Genomic DNA, 26,022 nt, shown 5'->3' on the forward strand with positions numbered 1-26,022 from the left:
GCCTTTCCAAATAAAGCTCTGAAATGTTTTATTTACCCATTTAATAGAAAAATTAGTTCCTAGCTCCACCCCTCACTTGACAAATGATTAACCTTAACTGACTTGTTCTATCTTATGTATAAGTCCTTAACTGATCAATTATAATTTCTGCCTGACTCACAGGAAACAGAGCTGTGGTGTCCTTTGAAGTTTTAATATACAGTTAAAAACAGAGCACAAGAAAAACACAAGGTAAAGAAAACAAATCACTGCACTCAAAACAAAAAACCGCAATACACCAATACAAAATGCAACAAATAAAAGCAAACCAACCTTTCCCTCACAGCAAAGTGTAACAGAGTCTGGGTGAGCCTTTCCAATTAAGCTCTGAAATGTTTTATTTTACCCCTTAAATAGAAAGTTTAGTTCCTAGCTCCGCCCCTTCAGTTCACAAATGATTAACCGTAGGTGTTCTCTTTTATCTTATGTATGAGTCCTTAATTGATCAGTTGTAATTTCTGCTTAACTCACAAGAAACAGAGCTGTGGATTCTTGTGAAGTTTTAATATGCAGCTAAAAGCAGAACACAAGCAGTCAACAAGGTAAAGAAAGTAAATCACAGTACTCAAAATATAAAAAGGCAATAAACCAAAGTAAAATACAACAAATAAAAGCAAACCAACCATTCCCTCACAGCAAAGGGAAAATGTTTTATTTACCCCTTAAATAGAAGGTTTAGTTCCTAGCTCCACCCCTTCAGTTCACAAATGATTAACCTTAGGTATTCTGTTCTGTCTTATGCATGAGTCCTTAATTGATCAGTTCTAATTTCTGCCTGACTCACAAGAAACAGAGCTGTGGTGTCTTTAGAAGTTTTAATAAGTAGTTAAAAACAGAACACAAGCAAAAAGGTTTAGTTCCTAGCTCCACTGCTTCAGTTCACAAATGATTAACCTTAGGTATTCTCTTCTGTCTTATGTATGTGTCCTTAATTGATCAGTTCTAATTTCTGCCTGACTCACAAGAAACAGAGCTGTGGTGTCTTTTGAAGTTTTATTATGCAGTTAAAAGCAGAACACAAGCAAAACACAAGGTAAAGAAAACAAATCACAGCACTCAAAACATAAAAAGGCAATACACCAATACAAAATACAACAAATAAAAAGCAAACCAACCTTTCCTTCACAGCAAAGTGTAGTAGAGTCTGATTGAGCATTTCCAATTAAGCTCCAATATGTTTTATTTTACCCCTTAAAAAGAAGGTTTTGCTCCTAGCTCCACCCCCTCTGTTCACAAATGATTAACCTTAAATTACCTCTTCTATCTTATGTATGAGTCCTTAATTGATCTGTTCTAATTTCTGCTTAACTCACAAGAAACAGAACTGTGGTTTCTTTTGAAGTTTTCACATGCAACTAAAGGCAGAACACAAGCAATAAACAAGGTAAAGAAAGTAAATCATGGTACTCAAAATATTAAAGGCAATAAACCAAAACAAAATACATCAAATAAAAGCAAACCAACCTTTCTCTCACAGCAAAGTGAAAATGTTTTATTTCACCCCTTAAATAGAAGGTTTAGTTACTAGCTCAACCCCGTCAGTTCACAAATGATTAACCTTAGGTATCTTGTTCTACCTTATGTATGAGTCCTTAATTGATCAGTTCTTATTTCTGCCTGACTCACAAGAGACAGAGCTGTGGTGTCTTTTGAAGTTTTAATATGCAGTTAAAAGCAGAAAACAAGCAAAACACAAGGTAAAAAAAAACACAGCACTCAAAACATAAAAAGGCAATAAACCCATACAAAATACAACAAATAAAACGCAAAACAACTTTTCCCTAACAGAAAAGTGTAGCAGAATCTGGTTGTGCCTTTCTAATAATGCTATGAAATGTTTTATTTTACCCCTTAAATAGAAGGTTTAGTTCCTAGCTCCACCCCTTCAGTTCACAAATGATTAACCTTAAGTGGCCTCTTCTATCTTATGTATGAGTCCTTAACTGATCAGTTCTAATTTCTGCCTGACTCACAAGAAACTGAGCTGTGGTATATTTTGAAGTTTTAATATGCAGTTAAAAGCGGAACACAAGCAAAACACAAGGTAAAGAAAACAAATCACAGCACTCAAAATATATAAAGGCAATAAACCAATACAAAATACAACAAATAAAAAGGAACCAACCTTTCCCTCACAGCAAAGTGTAGCAGAGACTGGGTGAGCCTTTCTAATAAAGCTATGAAATGTTTTATTTTACCCCTTAAATAGAAGGTTTAGTTCCTAGCTCCACCCCCTCAGTTCACAAAGGATTAACCTCAAGTGACCTATTCTATCTTATGAATGAGTCCTTCATTGATCACTTCTAATTTCTGCCTGACTCACAAGAAACAGAGCTGTGGTGTCTTTTGAAGTTTTAATATGCAGTTAAAAACAGAACACAAGCAAAACACAAGGTAAAGAAAACAAATCATAGCACTCAAATAATAAAATGGCAGTAAACCAACTGACAACAAATTAAAAGCAAACCAACCTTTCCCTCACAGCAAAGTGTAGCAAAGTCTGGGTGAGCCTTTCCAATAACGGTCTGAAAGGTTTTATTTTACCCCTTAAAAAGAAGGTTTAGTTCCTAGCTCCACCCCCTCTGTTCACAAATGATTAACCTTAAGTGACCTCTTCTATCTTATGTATGAGTCCTTAATTGATCAGTTCTAATTTCTGCTTAACTCACAAGAAACAGAGCTGTGGTTTCTTTTGAAGTTTTAATATGCAGCTAAAAGCAGAACACAAGCAATAAACAAGGTAAAGAAAGTAAATCACAGCACTCAAAATATAAAAAGGCAATACACCAACACAAAAAACAACAAATAAAAGCAAACCAACCTTTCCCCTCACAGAAAGGTGTAGCAGAGTCTGGGTGAGCCTTTCCAATAATGCTCTGAAATGTTTTATTTTTACCCCTTAAATAGACGGTTTAGTTCCTAGCTCCAACCCCCTCTGTTCACAAATGATTAACCTTAAGTGACCTCTTCTATCTTATGCATGAGTCCTTAGTTCATCAGTTCTAATTTCTGCTTATCTCACAAGATTCAGAGCTGTGGTTTCTTCTGAAGTTTTAATATGCAGCTAAAAGAAGAACACAAGCAATAAACAAGGTAAAGAAAGTAAATCACAGTACTTAAAATATAAAAAGGCAATAAACCAAAATAAAATGCAACAAATAAAAGCAAACCAACCATTCCCTCACAGCAAAGAGAACATGTTTTATTTACCCCTTAAATAGAAGGTTTAGTTCCTAGCTCCACCACTTCAGTTCACAAATGATTAACCTTAGGTATCCTCTTCTATCTTATGTATGAGTCCTTAACTGATACGTTCTAATTTCTGCCTGACTTAAAGAAACAGAGCTGTGGTGCCTTTTAAAGTTTTAATATGCAGTTTAAAGCAGAACATAAGCAAAACACAAGGTAAAGAAAACAAATCACAGCACTCAAAACATAAAAAGGCAATAAACCAATACAAAATACAACAAATAAAAAGCAAACCAACCTTTCTCTCACATAAAAGTGTAGCAGATTTTGGGTGAGCCTTTCTAATAAAGCTATGAAATGTTTTATTTTACCCATTAAATAAAAGGCTTAGTTCCTAGCTCCACCACTTCAGTTCACAAATGATGAACCTTAAGTAACCTCTTCTATCTTATGCATGAGTCCTTAATTGATCAGTTCTAATTGCTGCCTGACTCACAAGAAACAGAGCTGTGGTGTCTTTTGAAGTTTTAATATGCAGTTAAAAACAGAACACAAGCAAAACACAAGGTAAAGAAAACAAATCACAGCACTCAAAATATAAAAAAAATCAGTAAATCAATACAAAATAAAACAAATGAAAAGCAAACCAACCTTTACCTTACAGCAAAGTGCAGCAGAGTCTGGGTGAGCCTTTCCAATAAAGCTCTGAAATGTTTTATTTTACCCCTTTAATAGAAGGTTTAGTTCCTAGCTCCACCCCCTCACTTCACAAATGATTAACCTTAACTGACCTCTTCTATCTTATGTATGAGTCCTTAATTGATCAGTTCTAATTTCTGCCCGACTCACAAGAAACAGACTGTGGTGTCTTTTGAAGTTTTAATATGCAGTTAAAAACAGAACACAAGCAAAACACAAGGTAAAGAAAACAAATCACAGCACTCAGAATATAAAAAGGCAATAAACCAATATAAAATACAACAAATAAAAAGCAATCCAAAATTTCCCTCACAGCAAAGGGTAGTAGAGTCAGGGTGAGCCTTTACAATAAACCTTTAATGTGTGAAAAAAAATATTTTGAGCTCTCTCTGCTTACTGCTTGCTGCTTCTTGCTGTGGGATGGATTTGAAGTGTTCTTAAGACACTCAGTCTTGCTGGCTAGATTCTGCTAAAATTCAAAGTCTGGTTATATTTGCATTCACAGTCTGTTGCACACAGAAACTTGCAGAATATACACTGATGAGAGAATATACTTTGCAGCACTTGTCTTTAAGAGCAGTAACCAATAACTTTTTATAATAAACCAAACGGAAACACGTTACAGCTTAAAAGTACTGTTCCAACTTTACTTCTCAAATAGTACAGATGATGTGAGAGATATAACATTTACCTTAGGACTTGTGTCCCTACCATACCTCTAACATAGCTGGATTTATACAGCTCTTTATATACACTTTTTAGTCATGCATAAACATATTTTTGAGGAAACACATTGTTCTGTATTCTATTTTGGAGAATTGCTTATCCTGTAGAAACAATACTAAGCTTCCTTGTTAAGAGACCAGCTTTTCTGACAGTGTGAATATCCTGTAACAGTGTCCTGATGTCCATGTAGAAAAACATATTTTTGAGAAAACACATTGTCAGAGATCAGCTTTTCTGACAGTGTGAACATCCTGTATTTTATTTGGATCTTTGTATAAAAAACATCTGTTCTTGTGCCATATCCTGTTTTTCATGCAGAAAAACATATTTTTGAGAAAACACATTGTAAACATATCCTGTTGTTTTAGGAAACATATTGTGTCCATTTTTTATATGCAGAATAACATGTCAGTGTTCTTTAAAAGCAGATTTTGCATTTTTGCTCTTGCATACATCCTGTTTCTGAGTCTGTAAGGGAAAAATGTCCATTCTTTAAAAGCAGATTTTGTATTTTTGCTCTTGCATACATCCTGTTTGAGTCTGTAAGGGAAGAATGTCCATTCAGCAGATTCCTTTTCCAAGCCATGGTCATTTAGTATGACTGCTGATCACATATTACTAAACTCTGTTTCTGCATTTAAGCAAGCCTTTTCTTTCAGCATATTTACAACATAATTAATTTCAGATTTATATTCATAAAAATCTAACAATTCCCTTTGTTTTTAAACATACTCAGAACATTTTATATAGAAAACACATTAAGAAACAAACCCTTTAGTCTTCTTTGATACAAGTCAAAATGCAATTTTACATAGTTAATACAATGATATTAAGTATTACTACAAAACTGAATGTATTTAACAACTTTTTTCTTTTGCAGGCCATTCTGTGAAAATATTTTATCAGTTATGAGCTGTGTCTGCTTTAATGTTATTTTTTTTTTAACATGATCAATTTATTCTTTTGCAATCACAGAATTTAATTTATGACTTAGAACTGTTCCATTAACTCTTTGCAGCTGTTAAATTAACTATAAGAGACAGTAACTATGTGCTACTGCAAGCATTTATACACTACTGAAAATATACAGTTTCAATGTCATTTTAACCATAACATTGTGATCATGTCTTTGAACTGCTCATTAACATCTTGGTAAAGTACTGAACTGGGCTTAGATAATAAATATTTGAAAGCAATTATTTTACTGGGGTAAAACCAGTGATATTACAACTTGACAAATTACTTTTGAACTTATTACGATGTATCCTGTACAGTATGTATTTACATAGACTGTTTGCTGTTCATGCATTTCAATCTAGTAGGTACCCTGGACCCATTGTTTTCTTTAAATATGTTTTTTTTCACACATATTCATTACTATACATTAATTTCATTTGTACTTAATTTTTCTGCATTTGTACATACAAAGACTATCATTTGTACTGAAAGTTTCTACATTTGTACATACAAAGACTATAAAGTACATTTAGTCTAATCTTACAAATGTAATAACATTAATATTAAGCAAAATCTTGGAAAATGTTTGTCTCTTTAGAAATATCTAGTGGAACTGATACCAAATCCATATGTCCTGTTATTTTAAACTACATACTCAGCAATTAAAATATTCATGTTTTTTTATACCAACATTGTTTTGTCAAAAACATATTGAAATAGTGACCATTCTTGTTCAATTTTTTTCATGTCTTTACTCCCTCTTGTATAGCTGTAATCAATTTTAAGCCATCTCTTGTTTTTTAACCATCACTTGTATAGCTTTACAATTTAACAGGTTGTAAATACAATTTACTTCTAAACAATACAAAAATAACCATTATGATAGCTATTAACAACCTGTAAAATATCTCACCCTGTCAGGTTTAATCCAGTTTACCAGTATTTCTAATACACTAATACCTGTTTTTCCTCTCCCTAAAAGAGTAGTGTCAAGAAGGAATGAGATTTTTTTCCTGTAGCTTTATTTCAGACCCTTGTTGTTTATTTTTTCTGTAGTTTTATTTCAGACCCTTGTTCAGTACTGCTTATACAGTTAGTGTAAAACTGAGAAAGTGCCCCTCCCCCTTATACAGTCAGTGTAAAACTGAGAAAGTACCCCTCCCCCTGTAGTACTTCAGCACTGTTTACCTGCCCTGTGCTGTGAGAATAGAATTTATGTCAGCCCAACACTTTGGTTATACATTTATTTTATTAGGTTACTAAATAAAGCTTTCACTGTATATTACCTCTAGTAGGTATTTACACCCACCTGCACAATTGATTTGAACTGTTTATGTACTATAACCCATTTGCTGGCTGTACTTGATGCAACTGAGTTTTTTCCTTCTCTTTTAACATTTACTTGCAAACAGATTATCAGTGACATCTATGCACAATTGTGGCATTTTATGACAATTACTAAATAGTGTTGCTTGTAAACATTTTAACAAGTATTTTTTAATAACAATGATGCTTTAGAAAAACTCAAGCTACTTATCTGGCAAAATAACAATGATGCTTTAGAAAAACTCAAGCTACTTATCTGGCAATCAGTCTTGTTGTGTATCTTATTTTTCCAGCATTTCCTGTAACTATTCATCTATGTCTAGGAAGGTCTGAGCTCACATTTCATACTCTGTAAACTATAATTAATTATTTTAGCATTTTTCCTTTAATGTGATTGTGATTTGCATAACTATGCATTTATACAACATAAATAGACATTATTTTACAATTACCTTACATGGATTTCAGTATTTTTTTTTTTATTTTATTTAACTATTTAACTGTCCCGCCATTAATTATACAAAAACTGTTTGAATAATACCATCTGTGATTTTATTTATTTTTAAAATGCAGAACTTTAACTGTTTGGTGTTACTATATAATTATAAACAAATTGTAAAAAACAAAATAGATATTAGTTTAACCAACACATTTATATTTATATTATTTATATTTGCTGTTGTCTGCCTGTTATTCTTGTGTATTGTAACAGATGTACTCTAGATGAAAAGAACACACATGCATGTCTGTCTTGTATATGTATAGCTTTATACAAGCATGTCATGTCTTGTGACTTTAAATTTTTACTCATCTATTTTTATTTAATTTTATACACTAGAACAGTTTTGTTTACCTTTTGACTGTGCTAATGAATGGCATTCAAGTACTGATAGATGTATTGCTTTAACTGAATGAAAGTAAAACATTTAAGAATGATTTGTCCAGACATCAGATCCTACGATCCTACCATGTATGTTTAACCATTTTCAAAACATAAACATATTATAAAATATATTTCTTTTGCACAGATTAGCTGTGTATGCAGGAAGTTCCCAGTCTCTGTCAGTTCAGCTAATTTATTTCCTTTATCCTGCAACTGCTGTTGAATTTCCAGTAATGTTGCATGGTCTTTCTGACATTCTTTAGTAAGCTGTTCTGCTGAATTTGAAACTCCTATGCACTTCTGAAAAGATGTGTGTATAACTTGTCTAAGCTTCCTGAACTCATTGTGTCTGTCTTTTAGAAGTTTACTACATTCCTTTGTAACAAAATGTACTAGGGGTTCTATCATTAACTGACTTGATTCACATGTGGTGACAGGACATAACTGTTCAACATCAGAATGTAATGGAAACACTTTACCCTTAGTTAATTCTTCAGATCTGTTTTTACAGTCTATTTTTTAGCAATATGATGCAATATTATTTTATGGCATAATACACAAAATGCAGTTTTTGTTGAAGCACACACTAAACATTTGTCATTTTTCACATGGTTTTCTTTGAGATACCAGTCAAATATTGTAATACATTTGCATAATGCCTTACTATCAACCTGCCCTAATAAGGTTTTACATTTACTAATGTGCTGTGTATACCAACATAGCAATTTTTTACATTTGCTTAAATTATGCATGAAAATATCCATACTGTCGAATCTAATATCCAGACTATCTAATATCCAAACTGTCGAACAGCAACCATACTAAAAAATGTGACAGAAAAAAGTCTTACCAGTGAGCAAGACAACAGGTGATCAGGCTGTTCTTGCAGATGGCTGGAAATTTTTCAAAGTCACTTGAGAAGCTGGGAAAGCACAACAGGCAGCGGACTGCTGTGCTAGTGGATATTCCCCTTTTTTTAGCGAAATTATGGCACTGCGACTGGAATTTCAGTCTCACTCCGGATGTAGACGTCTAAAAAACTGTACTACTGCAAGCTGCATAAACTGGAATACTTCTGTTTAGGATTTACACATACGTACAAATGTTAGTTACTGCAATTTGACTGAAGTGACCCTCTGCAGGGCTTACCATCACTCCTCCTGTGTTTGAATGCAGATTGTAGGTTCAAATGCAGGCTAGCTTGCCATTGAAAAAAATTATATGGAGCTAGTCACTCAGCTGCCTCGCCATTGAAAAAATATTTTGAGATTTACTTGCTTACTGCTTGCTGCTTCTTGCTGTGGGGTGGATTTGAAGTGTTCTTAAGACACTCAGTCTTGCTGGCTAGATTCTGCTAAAATTTAAAGTCTGGTTATATTTGCATTCACAGTCTGTTGCATACAGAAACTTGCAGAATATACACTGATGAGAGAATATACTTTGCAGCACTTGTCTTTAAGAGCAGTAACCAATAACTTTTTATAATAAACCAAACGGAAACACGTTACAGCTTAAAAGTACTGTTCCAACTTTACTTCTCAAATAGTACAGATGATGTGAGAGATATAACATTTACCTTAGGACTTGTGTCCCTACCATACCTCTAACATAGCTGGATTTATACAGCTCTTTATATACACTTTTTAGTCATGCATAAACATATTTTTGAGGAAACACATTGTTCTGTATTCTATTTTGGAGAATTGCTTATCCTGTAGAAACAATACTAAGCTTCCTTGTTAAGAGACCAGCTTTTCTGACAGTGTGAATATCCTGTAACAGTGTCTTGATGTCCATGTAGAAAAACATATTTTTGAGAAAACACATTGTCAGAGATCAGCTTTTCTGACAGTGTGAACATCCTGTATTTTATTTGGATCTTTGTATAAAAAACATCTGTTCTTGTGCCATATCCTGTTTTTCATGCAGAAAAACATATTTTTGAGAAAACACATTGTAAACATATCCTGTTGTTTTAGGAAACATATTGTGTCCATTTTTTATATGCAGAATAACATGTCAGTGTTCTTTAAAAGCAGATTTTGCATTTTTGCTCTTGCATACATCCTGTTTCTGAGTCTGTAAGGGAAAAATGTCCATTCTTTAAAAGCAGATTTTGTATTTTTGCTCTTGCATACATCCTGTTTGAGTCTGTAAGGGAAGAATGTCCATTCAGCAGATTCCTTTTCCAAGCCATGGTCATTTAGTATGACTGCTGATCACATATTACTAAACTCTGTTTCTGCATTTAAGCAAGCCTTTTCTTTCAGCATATTTACAACATAATTAATTTCAGATTTATATTCATAAAATCTAACAATGTGGTTTATTTTACCCCTTAAATAGAAGGTCTAGTTCCTAGCTCCACACCTTCAGTTCACAAATGATTAACTTTAGGTCTCCTCTTTGATCTTATGTACGAGTCCTTAACTGATCAGTTCTAATTTCTGCCTGACTCACACGAAAAGTGTAGCAAAATCTGGTTGAGCCTTTCTAATAACGCTATGAAATGTTTTATTTTAACCCTTAAATAGAAGGTGTGGTTCTTAGCTCCTCCCCTTCAGTTCACAAATGATTAACGTTAAGTGACCTCTTTTGAAGTTTTAATATGCAGTTAAAAACAGAACACAAGCAAAACACAACGTAAAGAAAACAAATCACAGCACTCAGAATATGAAAAGGCAATAAACCAATATAAAATACAACAAATAAAAAGCAAACCAACTTTTCCCTCACAGCAAAGTATAGTACAGTCTGGGTGAGCATTACCAATAAAGCTCTAATATGTTTTATTTTACCCCTTAAATAGAAGGTTTAGTTCATAGCTCCATCCCCTCTGTTCACAAATGATTAACCTTAAGTTTCCTCTTCTATCTTATGTATGAGTCCTTAACTGATTAGTTGTAATTGATGCCTGACTCACAGGAAACAGAGCTGTGGTGTCTTTTGATGTTTTAATATGCAGTTAAAAGCAGAACACAAGCAAAACACAAGGTGAAGAAAACAAATCACAGCACTAAAAATATAAAAAGGCAATAAACCAAAACAAAATACAACAAATAAAAGCAAACAAACCTTTCCCTCACAGCAAAGTGTAGCTGAGTCTAGGTGAGCCTTTCCAATAAAGCTCTGAATTTTTTTTTTTATTTTACCCCTTAAATAGAAGGTTTAGTTCCTAGCTCCACCCTTTCAGTTCACAAATGATTAACCTTAGATATCCTCTTCTATCTTATGTATGAGTCCTTAATTGATCAGTTCTAATTTCTGCCTGACTCACAAGAAACAGAGCTGTGGTGTCTTTTGAAGTTTTAATATGCAGTTAAAAACAGAACACAAACAAAACACAGGGTTAAGAAAACAAATCACAGCATTCAAAATATAAAATGGCAGTCAACCAATACAAAATATAACAAATCAAAAGCAAAACAACATTTTCCTTATAGCAAAGTTCAGCAAAGTCTGGGTGAGCCTTTCCAATAAAGATCTGAGATGTTTTATTTTACCCCTTAATTAGAAGGGTTAGTTCCTAGCTCCACCTCTTCAATTCACAAATGATTAACCTTAGGTATCCTCTTCTATCTTATGTATGAATCCTTTATTGATCACTTCTAATTTCTGCCTGACTCACAAAAAACAGAGCTGAGGTGTCTTTTGAAGTTTTATTATGCAGTTAAATGCAGAACACAAGCAAAACACAAGGAAAAGAAAACAAATCACAGCACTCAAAACATAGAAAGGCAATACATCAATACAAAATGCAACAAATAAAAAGAAACAAACCTTTCCCTCACAGCAAAGTTTAGCAGAGTCTGGGTGAGCCTTACTATTATGGTTATGAAACGTTTTATTTTACCCCTTAAATACAAGGTTTAGTTCCTAGCTCCACCCCTTCAGTTCACAAATGATTAACCTTAGGTATCCTCTTCTATCTTATGTATGAGTCCTTAATTGATCAGTTCTAATATCTGCCTGACTCACAAGAAATAGAGCTGTGGTGTCTTTCGAAGTTTTAATATGCAGTTAAAAACAGAATACAAGCAAAAGACAAGGTAAAGAAAACAAATCACAGAACTCAGAATATAACAAGGCAATAAACCAATGTAAAATACAACAAATAAAAAGCAAACCAACCTTTCCCTCACAGGAAATTATAGTAGAGTCTGGGTGAGCCTTTCCAATAAAGCCCTAATATGTTTTAATTTACCCCTTAAATAGAAGGTTTAGTTCCTAGCTCCACCGCAGCAGTTCACAAATGATTAACCTTAAGTGACCTCTTCTATCTTATGTATGAGTCCTTAATCGATCAGTTTTAATTGCTGCCTGACTCACAGGAAACAGAGCTGTGGTGTCTTTTGAACTTTTAATATGCAGTTAAAAACAGAACACAAGCAAAAAGGTTTAGTTCCTAGCTCCAACCTCTCAGTTCACAAATGATTAACCTTAACTGAACTCTTCTATCTTATGTATGAGTCCTTAATAGATCAGTTCTATTTTATGCCTTACTTACAAGAAACAGAGCTGTGGTGTCTTTTGAAGTTTTATTATGCAGTTAAAAGCAGAACACAAGCAAAAGACAAGAAAACAAATCACAGCACTCAGAATATAAAAAGGCAATAAACCAATATAAAATACAACAAATGAAAAGCAAACCAACCTTACCCTCACAGCAAAGTATAGTAGAGTCTGGGTGAGCATTTCCAATAAAGCTCTAATATGTTTTATTTTACCCCTTAAATAGAAGGTTTAGTTCCTAGCTCCACCCCTTCAGTTCACAAATGATTAACCTTACGTATCCTCTTCTATCTTATGTATGAGTCCTTAATTGATCAGTTCTAATTTCTGTCTGACTCACAAGAAACAGAGCTGTGGTGTCTTTTGAAGTTTTAATATGCAGTTAAAAACAGAACACAATCAAAACACAAGGTAAAGAAAACAAATCACAGCACTAAAAACATAAAAAGGCAATAAACCCATACAAAATACAACAAATAAAATGCAAAACAACCTTTCCCTCACAGAAAAGTGCAGCAGAATCTGGGTGAGCCTTTCTAATAATGCTATGAAATGTTTTATGTTACCCCTTAATTAGAAGGTTTAGTTCCTAGCTCCACCCCTTCAGTTCACAAATGATTAACCTTAGGTATCCTCTTCTGTCTTGTGTATGAGTCTTTTATTGATCACTTCTAATTTCTGCCTGACTCACAAAAAACAGAGCTGTGGTGTCTTTTGAAGTTTTATTATGCAGTTAAACCCAGAACACAAGCAGAACACAATGTGAACAAAACAAATCACAGCACTCAAAACATACAAAGGCAATACACCAATATAAAATACAACAAATAAAAAACAAACCAACCTTTCCCTCAAGCAAAGTGTAGTAGAGTCTGTGTGAGCCTTTCCAATAAACCTCTAATATGTTTTATTTTACCCCTTAAACAGAAGGTTTAGTTTGTAGCTCCACACCTTCAGTTCACATATGATTAACCTTAGGTATCCTCTTCTATCTTATGTATGAGTCCTTAATTGATCAGTTCTAATTTCTGCCAGACTCACCAGAAACAGAGCTGTGGTGTCATTTGAAGTTTTAATATGCAGTTAAAGCAGAACACAAGCAAAACACAAGGTAAAGAAAACAAATCACAGCACTCAAAACATAAAAAGGCAATAAACCAATACAAAATACAACAAATAAAAAGCAAACCAACCTTTCCCTCACAGAAAGGTGTAGCAGAATCTGGGTGAGCCTTTCTAATAATGCTCCGAAAGTTTTAATATGCAGTTAAAAACAGAACACAAGCAAAACACAAGGTAAACAAAACAAATCACAGCATTCAGAATATAAAATGGCAGTAAACCAGTACAAAATACAACAAATCAAAAGCAAATCAACATTTCCCTTACAGCAAAGTGCAGCAGTCTGGGTGAGCCTTTCCAATTAAGCTCTGAAATGTTTTATTTTACCCCTTAAATAGAAGGTTTAGTTCCTAGCTCCACCCCCTCACTTCACAAATGATTAACCTTAACTGACCTCTTCTATCTTATGTATGAGTCCTTAATTGATCAGTTCTAATTTCTGCCTGACTCAAGGAAACAGGGCTGTGGTGTCTTTTGAAGTTTTAATATACAGTTAAAAGCAGAACACAAGCAAAACACAAGGTAAAGAAAACAAATCACAGCACTCAAAACATAAAAAGGCAATAAACCAATACAAAATACAAAAAATAAAAGCAAACCAACCTTTCCCTCACAGCAAAGTGTAGCAGTTTCTGGGTGAGCCTTTCCAATTAAGCTCTGAAATGTTTTATTTAACCCCTTAAATAGAAGGTTTAGTTCCTAGCTCCACCCCTTTTGTTCACAAATGATTAACCTTAGGTATTCTGTTCTGTCTTATGTATGAGTCCTTGATCAGTTGTAATTTCCACCCGACTCACAAGAAACAGAGCTGTGGTGTCTTTTGAAGTTTTAATATGCAGTTAAAAACAGAACACAAGCAAAATGATTTAGTTCCTAGCTCCACCCTTTCAGTTAACAAATGATTAACCTTAGGTATTCTCTTCTGTCTTATGTATGAGTCCTTACTTGATCAGTTCTAATTTCTGTCTGACTCACAAGAAACAGAGCTGTGGTGTCTTTTGAAGTTTTATTATGCAGTTAAAAGCAGAACACAAGCAAAACACAAGGTAAAGAAAACAAATCACAGCACTCAAAACATAAAAAGGCAATACACCAATACAAAATACAACAAATAAAAAGCAAACCAACCTTTCCCTCACAGCAAATTGTAGTAGAGTCTGGGTGAGCATTTCCAATTAAGCTCCAATATGTTTTATTTTACCCCTTAAAAAGAAGGTTTAGTTCCTAGCTCCACCCCCTCTGTTCACAAATGATTAACCTTAAGTGACCTCTTCTATCTTATGTATGAGTCCTTAATTGATCAGTTCCAATTTCTGCTTAACTCACAAGAAACAGAATTGTGGTTTCTTTTGAAGTTTTAATATGCAGCTAAAAGCAGAACACAAGCAATAAACAAGGTAAAGAAAGTAAATCACAGTACTCAAAATATAAAAAGGCAATAAACCAAAACAAAATACAACAAATAAAAGCAAACCAACCTTTCCCTCACAGCAAAGTGAAAATGTTTTATTTTACCCCTTAAATAGAAGGTTTAGTTCCTAGCTCCACCCCTTCAGTTCACAAATGATTAACCTTAGGTATCCTGTTCTACCTTATGTATGAGTCCTTAATTGATCAATTCTAATTTCTGCCTGACTCACAAGAAACAGAGCTGTGGTGTCATTTGAAATTTTAATATGCAGTTAAAAGCAGAACACAAGCAAAACACAAGGTAAAGAAAACAAATCACAGCACTCAAAACATAAAAAGGCAATACACCAATACAAAATACAACAAATAAAAAGCAAACCAACCTTTCCCTCACAGAAAAGTGTAGCAGATTCTGGGTGAGCATTTCTAATAAAGCTATGAAATGTTTTATTTTGCCCATTAAATAAAAGGCTTAGTTCCTAGCTCCACCACTTCAGTTCACAAATGATTAACCTTACGTAACCTCTTCTATCTTATGTATGAGTCTTTTATTGAACACTTCTAATTTCTGCATGACTCACAAAAAACAGAGCTGTGGTGTCTTTTGAAGTTTTATTATGCAGTTAAACGCAGAACACAAGCAAAACACAATGTAAAGAAAACAAATCACAGCATTCAAAACATACAAAGGCAATACACCAATACCAAATGCAACAAATAAAAAGGAACCAACCTTTCCATCACAGCAAAGTGTAGCAGAGTCTGGGTGAGCCTTTCTAATAAAGCTATGAAATGTTTTATTTTACCCCTTATAGGTTCATAGGTTCATAGGTTCATACTAGGCTATCTGCCTTAGGGCATTTATAAGCCTAGACAGAGTATGTTTGGCTTTCGCCACCCATTTTAAATTAATTTTGCTATGCCCTTTTTTGAGGTTAGTATACTGTGCCTCTGACTCACAGTGACACAGAAGTGATACCTGGGGTAAACCTACGATCCCCCATCCACTCATCAAGATTCCTCTTGAGGAGAGTCAATGAGGGACTCTGCCTAACCTGGACTGGGATTTTATTCCAGAGTGAAGGGAGCCTCTGGGCTATGAATCTGTCCCTCCAGCATGTCCTGTTTATTTCAGTGCTGAGGTTCAAGTCTCTCGAGCGCGTAGCTCGATGGGATTTGGATTTTCTGAGGTGCAGCATGTCCATTAATTCTGGGTTGGACATGGCTTTATATGTCAGGCACAGATCGCCTCTGAGCAGGCAGTATGCCACTGAGTAGAGCTGGAGTTTCTTTAACCGGGCAGCATATGGCATCTGTTTGAGCCCTTTGATCCTCTTGGTGAGGTACTTTTGGGGTCTTTCCAGTTGCTGCAGGTGTCTGGTAAGGTACATCCCAAAAGGGGCATTGTACTCAATTATGGGCCTGATGAGGGATGAGTAAAGAGGCACGATGACCTCCCCTGATCTAGATGTGAATCCCTTCATGATTAGGTGGACTATATAAAATGTTTTTCGAACCACTTTGGCCATGTGGTTTTCAAATGAGAGATTGCTTTCAACTTGTTTCCCCAGGTCCCTAATTACTTCCTCCGTACTTAATGGATTACCACTTATGTGGTAATTTGTGGGCACTTTGTTTTTGCCAAAGGGGATGACTATACACTTTTTGGTGTTTAGCTTGAGGCCATGGCTCTGGCACCAGTTGTCGGTTTCTATGAGGCCCTTTTGGAGGATGCTTGTGTCGGCTGGAGTGTCGATTATGGTGCCCAGTTTGCAGTCATCTGCGAACTTGGTCAGCCACAGTCCTTCTGTGTTGGCCTGTACCTCTAAGAAATATATACCGAACAAGAGAGGTCCCAGGACTGAGCCTTGTGGGATGCCACTTGTAACTGGTTTGGAGTCTGACATGGCTCCAGCAATTCTAACCATGTGGGTTCTGTCCTTGAGCCTGTTTGCAACCCATCTAGTGACATAGGGATTTATATTTAAGCTGGTGAGCTTATCTATAATGCCCGAGTGGGGTATTGTATCGAAGGCTTTTGCGAGGACCAGGTAGGCTGTGTGGACCACCTTCCCCTCGTCAATGGCCTTGGTGACTGTTTCAAAGAAATTGACCAGGTTTAAGAGGCAGGATCTGCCCTTAACAAAGCCGAACTGGGTAGGATCCAGTGTCTGTAGGTCCCCAATATCTTTATTTATAATGTCCATGATGATCCTTTCCATAGCTTTGCACACCAAGCTAGTCAGGCTTATGGGGTGATAGTTTCCAGGATCCGTTGAGGCACCACGTTTGTGGAGAGGGACCACCGTTGCTGTACGCCACACTTTGGGTACATATCTTGTAGTAAGTCTCTTCTTGCAGTTCATGTAGGACGCATACTGGGACACCGTCTGGTCCCATTGATGCTGTGTTTTTTGCTTTGGAGAGGGCAGCTCTAACCTAAGCATCTGAGATGTCAGGGGGGCAGCACTCTGCTGGGATAGATATTTGCCCTTTTGGTGGGGAGGGGGGGAGAAGTTTGCGCTGAACCTGTCAGCTAGGATGTTGGCAATGTATGTGGGTTCGATGTATTTTTTATCATTTTGGACTAATTCTGAGCATATCTGGGAATTCCCACCCAGGTTCCTAACATAACTAAAGAAAGCCTTGTGATTATCCTTAGTGTCCTGTGCAATTTTTCTCTCGAAGCTGGTCTTAGACAATTTTATGAGTGCCTGTAGTTTTTTGTTAATACTGATCAGAGATGCCTTCCCTTTTTGGGATTTTGATCTATCATGTAGTAGCTTCCTCCTTCTATTGTATAGTTTGTTTATGGCTAGGGTCCACCAGACAGGACGTCTGCCTTTTGAGGATTGGGTCTTGGTTTTATTTGGGATTGCATGATCCATGCATTCCTGAAGGTGTTCATAGAATGTGTTTATAAAGGATTCTTCGGTCTGGGCCGTATTTTCCACAGGCCCAGGGGCTTTGAAAGATTCCACCTCGGATTTTAGGAGTGTGAAATTTGCTTTAGAGAAGTTTAAAACTGTGGTTTTCTGGACAGGGGGTGGGGTTGGGATGTGAATATCCAGTGATATTAGTTTATGATCTGATCTTACCAGTGAGGGATACACTTCTGGTCTGGAGCATAGAGTCCCCATGTTGGTGATGATCACGTCCAGTATGTTTTCCACTCTTGTGGGAGTGGTAACAAGTTGTTGGATAGCATTTGAGTTTATAAATTCTAGGAATCTTTGGGCTAGGGTGTTGGAGCTAGAGTAATGCTCCCAGTCTATGTTTGGGTAGTTGAAGTCACCCAATATAATGGTGTTTGGAGAGACCTTCATATTTTCCAGTGTTCTAAGGAAGGCCGAGTGGAGTTCCTGGGTTTGGGAGGGTGGTCTGTAGCAGGCTATAAACTGGAAGGCAGTTTTACCCACTGTTAGTTGCACATGGATAGTCTCTGATGCTTCGTGCTGTGCCACCAACCTGGAGGTGTGGGTATCTTTGTCGAATATTGATACTCCCCCTCCGTTTATGGTTCGGTCCAAGTTTTGGGGCCAAAAAGCATGGTATGAGGTTAACCTGGTAGTGCTGGGGTTCTCTCGGGAGCCTTGAACCAGGTTTCTGTTACTGCACAGATATCGATGTTCTCCATGCTAAGGAGAGTTTCGAGAGCATGCATCTTGAGGATTAGACTTCTGGCGTTGAGTAGCATTACTCTTAGTTTCTTATCCCTTGTGATACCTATGGAGGTGGGTTTGTCTATTGAGCCTTGCCTAAAAAAGGCACTATGTGGGTAGCAAGAGCCTTTGCCAATATCAGAAAGCCCAGGGGTGATAGGTGCAAGCCGTCCCTAGCGAAGCATTGTGGCTTGTCGAGCATGTCATCCCAGGCTGACAGGCATTGGATTCCCTTTGAATGACACCAATACTTAAGCCAAATGTTGAAATTGATCATCTTGTCTTCATATTGTGGCATGATTCTTGGTGAAGGTAAGATTCTACTCAAGGTCAAGGTTATACCGGCCTGGGCTACATGCTCAGAGAGCTCCTCTGTGTCTCTTTTCATGTAGTCCAGGGAGGTATGTCTCAGGTCATTCACACAAGCATGGACAATGACTGTGTCATATTTGTACTTGCCTTGGAGTGACCTGAGTGCTTGTGTTATATGACGGATCCTAGCACCTGACAGGCAGCTCACCGTGACCTTCTCCTGTTCACCCTGGTGAGTGGGACGTCAGTGTGCCTGTTGATAGAGTCACCTATTACAAGTGTATCAGGTGTGTTGTTTAGCCTTAAGGGCTGTGACTGTTCGGTACACTGGCTTTGTGAGCTATGTGTTACACGTGTTTTGTTTTGTGGTAGCGGTTGCTTGGGTGTCTGCTTTGGAAGTCTCTGTTGCTTAGGCAAATAGAAGGTTTAGTTCCTAGATCCACCCCTTCTGTTTACAAATGATTAACCTTAGGTATCCTCTTCTATCTTATGTATGAGTCCTTAATTGATCGGTTCTAATTTCTGCCTGACTCACAAGAAAGAGAGCTGTGGTGTCTTTTGAAGTTTTAATATGCAGTTAAAAACAAAACACAAGCAAAACACAAGGTAAAGAAAACAAATCACAGCACTCAGAATACAAAAAGGCAATAAACCAATATAAAATACAACAAATAATAAGCAAATCAACCTTTCCCCCACAGCAAGATGTGGTAGAGTCTGGGTGAGCTTTTCCAATAAAGCTCTAATATGTTTTATTTTACCCCTTAAATAGAAGGTTTAGTTCCTAGCTCCACCCCTTCAGTTCACAAATGATTAACCTTAGGTATCCTCTTCTTTCTTATGTATGAGTCCATAATTGATCAGTTCTAATTTCTGCCTGACTCACAGGAAACAGAGCTGTGGTGTCTTTTGGAGTTTTAATATGCAGTTAAAAGCATAACACAAGCAAAACACAAGGTAAAGAAAACAAATCACAGCACATCAAAATATAAAAAGGCAATAAACCAATACAAAATACAAAAAATAAAAAGCAAACCAACCTTTCCCTTACAGCAAAGTGCAGCAAAGTCTGGGTGAGCCTTTCCAATAAAGCTCTGAAATGTTCTATTTTACCCCTTAAATAGAAGATTTAGTTCCTAGCTCCAGCCCCTCACTTCACAAATGATTAACCTTAACTGACTTCTTCTATCTTATGTATGAGTCCTTAATTGATCAGTTCTAACTTCTGCCTGACTCACAAGAAACAGAGTTGTGGTGTCTTTTGAAGTTTCAATATGCAGTTAAAAACAGAACACAAGCAAAACACAAGGTAAAGAAAACAAATCACAGCACTCAAATAACAAAATCGCAGTAAACCAATACAAAAGACAACAAATCAAAAGCAAACCAACCTTTCCCTCACAGCAACGTGTAGCAGAGTCTAGGTGAACCTTTCCAATAACGCTCTGAAATGTTTTATTTTACCCCTTAAATAGAAGGTTTAGTTCCTAGCTCCACCCCCTCTGTTCACAAATGATTAACCTTAAGTGACCACTTCTATCTAATGTATGAGTCCTTAATTGATCAGTTCTAATTTCTGCCTGACACACAAGAAACAGAGCTGTGGTATATTTTGAAGTTTTAATATGCAGTTAAAAGCAGAAAACAAGCAACACACAAGGTAAAGAAAGCAAATCACAGCACTCAAAATATAACAAGGCACTAAACCAATACAAACTGCAACAAATAAAAAGGAACCAACCTTTCCCTCACAGCAAAGTGTAGCAGAGACTAAGTGAGCCTGTCTAATAAAACTATGAAATGTTTTATTTTACCCCTTAAATAGAAGGTTTAGTTCCTAGCTCCACCCCTTCAGTTCACAAATGATTAACCTTAGGTATTCTCTTCTATCTTATGTATGAGTCCTTAATTGATCAGTTCTAATTTCTGCCTGACTCACAAGAAACAGAGCTGTGGTGTCTTTTGAAGTTTTAATATGCAGCTAAAAGCAGAACACAAGCAATAAACAAGGTAAAGAAAGTAAATCACAGTACTCAAAATATAAAAAGGCAATAAACCAAAACAAAATACAACAAATAAAAGCAAACCAACCTTTCCCTCACAACAAAGTGTAGCAGAGTCTGGGTGAGCCTTTCCAATAAAGCTCTGAAATGTTTTATTTTACCCCTTAAATAGAAGGTTTAGTTCCTAGCTCCACCCCTTCAGTTCACAAATGATTAACCTTAGGTATCCTCTTCTATCTTATGTATGAGTCCTTAATTGATCAGTTCTAATTTCTGCCTGACTCACAAGAAACAGAGCTGTGGTGTCTTTTGAAGTTTTAATATGCAGTTAAAAACAGAACACAAGCAAAACACAAGGTAAAGAAAACAAATCACAGCATTCAAAATATAAAATGGCAGTAAACCAATACAAAATACAACAAATCAAAAGCAAACCAACATTTCCCTTACAGCAAAGTGTAGCAGAGTTTGGGTGAGCTTTTCAATTAAAGCTCTGAAATGTTTTATTTTACCCCTTAAATAGAAGGTTTATTTCCTACCTCCACCCCTTCAGTTCACAAATGATTAACCTTAGGTATCCTCTTCTATCTTATGTATGAGCCTTTTATTGATCACTTCTAATTTCTGCCTGACTCACAAAAAACAGAGCTGTGGTGTCTTTTGAAGTTTTATTATGCAGTTAATTGCAGAACACAAGCAAAGCACAAGCTAAAGAAAACAAATCACAGCACTCAAAACATACAAAGGCAATACACCAATACAAAATGCAACAAATAAAAAGGAACCAATCTTTCCATCACAGCAAAGTGTAGCAGAGTCTGGGTGAGCCTTTCTAATAAAGCTATGAAATGTTTTATTTTATGCCTTAAATAGAAGGTTTAGTTCCTAGCTCCACCCCCTCAGTTCACAAATGATTAACCTTAACTGACCTCTTCTATCTTATGTATGAGTCCTTAATTGATCAGTTCTAATTTCTGCCTGACTCACAAGAAACAGAGCTGTGGTGTCTTTTGAAGTTTTAATATGCAGTTAAAAGCACAACACAAGCAAAATACAAGGTAAAGAAAACAAATCACAACACTCAAAATATAAAAAGGCAATAAACCAATACAAAATACAACAAATGAAAAGCAAATCAACCTTTACCTTAGAGCAAAGTTCAGCAGAGTCTGGGCGAGCCTTTAACAATAAAGGTCAGAAATGTTTTATTTCACCCCCTTAGTAGTAGTTCCTAGCTGCACCACCTCAGTTCACAAATGATTAACCTTAACTGACCTCTTCTATCTTATGTATGAGTCCTTAATTGATTAGTTCTCATTTCTGCCTGACTCACAGGAAACAGAGCTGAGGTGTCTTTTGAAGTTTTAATATGCAGTTAAAAGCAGAACACAAGCAAAAAGGTTTAGTTAGTTAAAAAGGCAAGAAACCAATACAAAATACAACAAATAAAAAGGAACCAACTTTTCCCTCACAGCAAAGTGTAGCAGAGTCTGGGTGAGCTTTTCTAATAAAGCTATGAAATGTTTTATTTTACCCCTTTACCTTAGTGCATAAAAAATCTGGGTGAGCCTTTCTAATAAAGCTATGAAATGTTTTATTTTACCCCGTAAATAGAAGGTTTAGTTCCTAGCTCCACCCCTTCAGTTCAGAAATGATTAACCTTAAGTGACCTCTTCTATCTTATGTATGAGTCCTTAATTGATCAGTTCTAATTTCTGCCTGACTCACAAGAAAAAGAGCTGGGGTATATATTGAAGTTTTAATATGCAGTTAAAAGAGGAACACAAGCAAAACACAAGGTAAAGAAAACACATCACAGCACTCAAAGTATAAAAAGGCAATAAACCAATACAAAATACAACAAATAAAAAGGAACCACCCTTTCCCTCACAGCAAAGTGTAGCAGAGACTAAGTGAGCCTATCTAATAAAACTATGAAATGTTTTATTTTACCCCTTAAATAGAAGGATTAGTTCCTAGCTCCACCCCCTCAGTTCACAAAGGATTAACCTCAAGTGACCTATTCTATCTTATGTATGAGTCCTTCATTGATCACTTCTAATTTCTGCCTGACTCCCAAGAAACAGAGCTGTGGAGTCTTTTGAAGTTTTAATATGCAGTTAAAACAGAACACAAGCAAAACACAAGGTAAAGAAAACAGATCACAGCACTCAAATAATAAAATGTCAGTAAACCAATACAAAAAACAACAAATCAAAAGCAAACCATCCTTTCCCTCACTGCAAAGTGTAGTAGAGTCTGGGTGAGCCTTTCCAATAATGATCTAAAATGTTTTATTTTAACCTTTAAATAGAAGATTTAGTTCCTAGCTCCATCTCAGTTCACAAATGATTAACCTTAAGTGACCTTGTCTATCTAATGTATGAGTCCTTAATTGATCAGTTCTAATTTCTGCTTAAGTCACAAGAAACAGAGCTGTGGTTTCTTTTGAAGTTTTAATATGCAGCTAAAAGCAGAACACAAGCAATAAACAAGGTAAAGAAAGTAAATCACAGCTCATAATATAAAAAGGCAATAAACCAAAACAAAATGCAGCAAATAAAAGCAAACCAACCTTGGCCTCACAGTAAAGTGTAGCTGAGTCTGGGTGAGCCTTTCCAATAAAGCTCTGAAATGTTTTATTTTACCCCTTAAATAGAAGGTTTAGTTCCTAGCTCCACTCCTTCAGTTCACAAATGATTAACCTTAGGTATCCTCTTCTATCTTATGTATGAGTCCTTAATTGATCAGTTCTAATTTCTGCCTGACTCACAGGAAACAGAGCTGTGGTGTCTTTTGAAGTTTTAATAGCAATTAAAAACAGAACACAATCAAAACACAAGGTAAAGAAAACAAATCACAGCATTCAAAATATAAAATGGCAGTAAACCAATACAAAATACAACAAATCAAAAGCAAACCAATGTTTCCCTTACAGCAAAGTGCAACAGAGTCTGGGTGAGCCTTTCCAATAAAGCTCTGAAATGTTTTATTTTACCCCATAATAATAAGGTTTAGTTCCTAGCTCCACCCCTTCAGTTCACAAATGATTAACCTTAGGTATCCTCTTCTATCTTATGTATGAGACTTTTATTTATTATTTCTAATTTCTGCCTGACTCACAAGAAACAGAGCTGTGGTGTCTTTTGAAGTTTTATTATGCAGTTAAAAGCAGAACACAAGCAAAACACAAGATAAAGAAAACAAATCACAGCACTCAAAACATAAAAAGGCAATACGCCAATACAAATTACAACAAATAAAAAGGAACCAATCTTTCCCTCACAGCAAAGTGTAGCAGAGTCTGGGTGAGCCTTTCTAATAAAGCTATGAAATGTTTTATTTTACCCCTTAAATAGAAGGTTTAGTTCCTAGCTCCACTGCTTCAGTTCACAAATTATTAACCTTAGGTATCCTCTTCTATCTTATGTATGAGTCCTTAATTGATCAGTTCTAATTTCTGCCTGACTCACAAGAAACAGAGCTGTGGTGTCTTTTGAAGTTTTAATATGCAGTTAAAAACAGAACACAAGCAAAACACAAGGTAAAGAAAACAAATCACAGCACTCAGAATATAAAAAGGCAATAAACCAATATAAAATACAACAAATAAAAAGCAAACCAACCTTTCCCTCACAGCAAAGTGTAGTAGAGTCTGGGTGAGCATTTCCAATAAAGCTCTAATATGTTTTATTTTACCCCTTAAATAGAAGGTTTAGTTCCTAGCTCCACCCCCGCTATTCACAAATGATTAACCTTAAGTGACCTCTTCTATCTTATAGGTTCATAGGTAGATAATAGGCTATCTGCCGTAGGGCATTTATAAGCCTAGCCCGAGAGCATTTGGCTTTCGCCTCCCTATTAGATTAGCCTACTGTGCCTCTGTATAATAGGTTTATTTTTATTTTCTTTATCATTTGTTGACCGGGAAAGACTGACTAGGTTATACAGAGCCTGTTTTCAGCGGAGGCCCAGGGAGAAATGCACCAGATGTCACAGAAGTTAGCCCTTTAAGATTAGTTTACTATGCCTCTGTCGAGCAGGGACACAGAAGAGATCCCAGGGGTGAATTTGCGATTTCCCATCCATGCGTCCAGATTTTGCTTGAAGAGGGTCAACGAGGGGCTATGTCTAACATGAACTGGTATTCTATTCCAGAGTGATGGGGGCCTCTGGGAAAAGAATCTGTTCGTCCAGCATGTCCTATTTATTTTTGTTCTGAGGTTTAAGTCCCTGAAGCGTGTAGCTTTAAGAGATTTGGATTTTTTGAGCTGGAGCATGTCCATTAATTCTGGGTTAGACATGGCTTTGTACATCAGGCATAGATCGCCTCTGAATGTGTACTTATGTATGAGTCCTTAATTGATTAGTTCTAATTTCTGCCAGACTCACAAGAAACAGAGCTGTGGTGTCATTTGAAGTTTTAATATGCAGTTAAAAGCAGAACACAAGCAAAACACAAGGTAAAGAAAACAAATCACATCACTCAAAATATAAAAAGGCAATAAACCAATACAAAATACAACAAATAAAAAGCAAACCAACCATTCCCTCACAGTAAAGTGCAGCAGAGTCTGGGTGAGCCTTTCCAATAATGCTCTGAAATGTTTTATTTTACCCCTTAAATAGAAGGTTTAGTTCCTAGCTCCATCCCCTCTGTTCACCAATGATTATCCTTAAGTGACCTCTTCTGTGTTATGTATGAGTCCTTAACTGATCAGTTCTAATTGCTGCCTGACTCACAGGAAACAGAGCTGTGGTGTCTTTTGAAGTTTTAATATGCAGTTAAAAGAAGAACACAAGCAAAACACAAGGTAAAGAAAACAAATCACAACACTCAAAATATAAAAAGGCAATAAACCAATACAAAATAAAATAAATGAAAAGCAAACCAACCTTTACCTTAGAGCAAAGATCAGCAGAGTCTGGGTGAGCCTTTAACAATAAAGCTCTAAAATGTTTTATTTTACCCCCTTAATAGAAGGTTTAGTTCCTAGCTCCACCCCCTCAGTTTACAAATGATTAACCTTAATTGACCTCTTCTATCATATGTATGAGTCCTTAATTGATCAGTTCTAATTTCTGCCTGACTCAGAGGAAACAGGGCTGTGGTGCCTTTTGAAGTTTTAATATGCAGAATACAAGCAAAAAAGTTTAGTTAGTTAAAAAGGCAATAAACCAA

The sequence above is a fragment of the Protopterus annectens genome, chromosome 4.part0 (genome assembly GCF_019279795.1).
Source record: "Protopterus annectens isolate FY-2018-M chromosome 4.part0, PAN1.0, whole genome shotgun sequence".
NCBI classification, from domain to species: Eukaryota; Metazoa; Chordata; order Ceratodontiformes; family Protopteridae; genus Protopterus; species Protopterus annectens.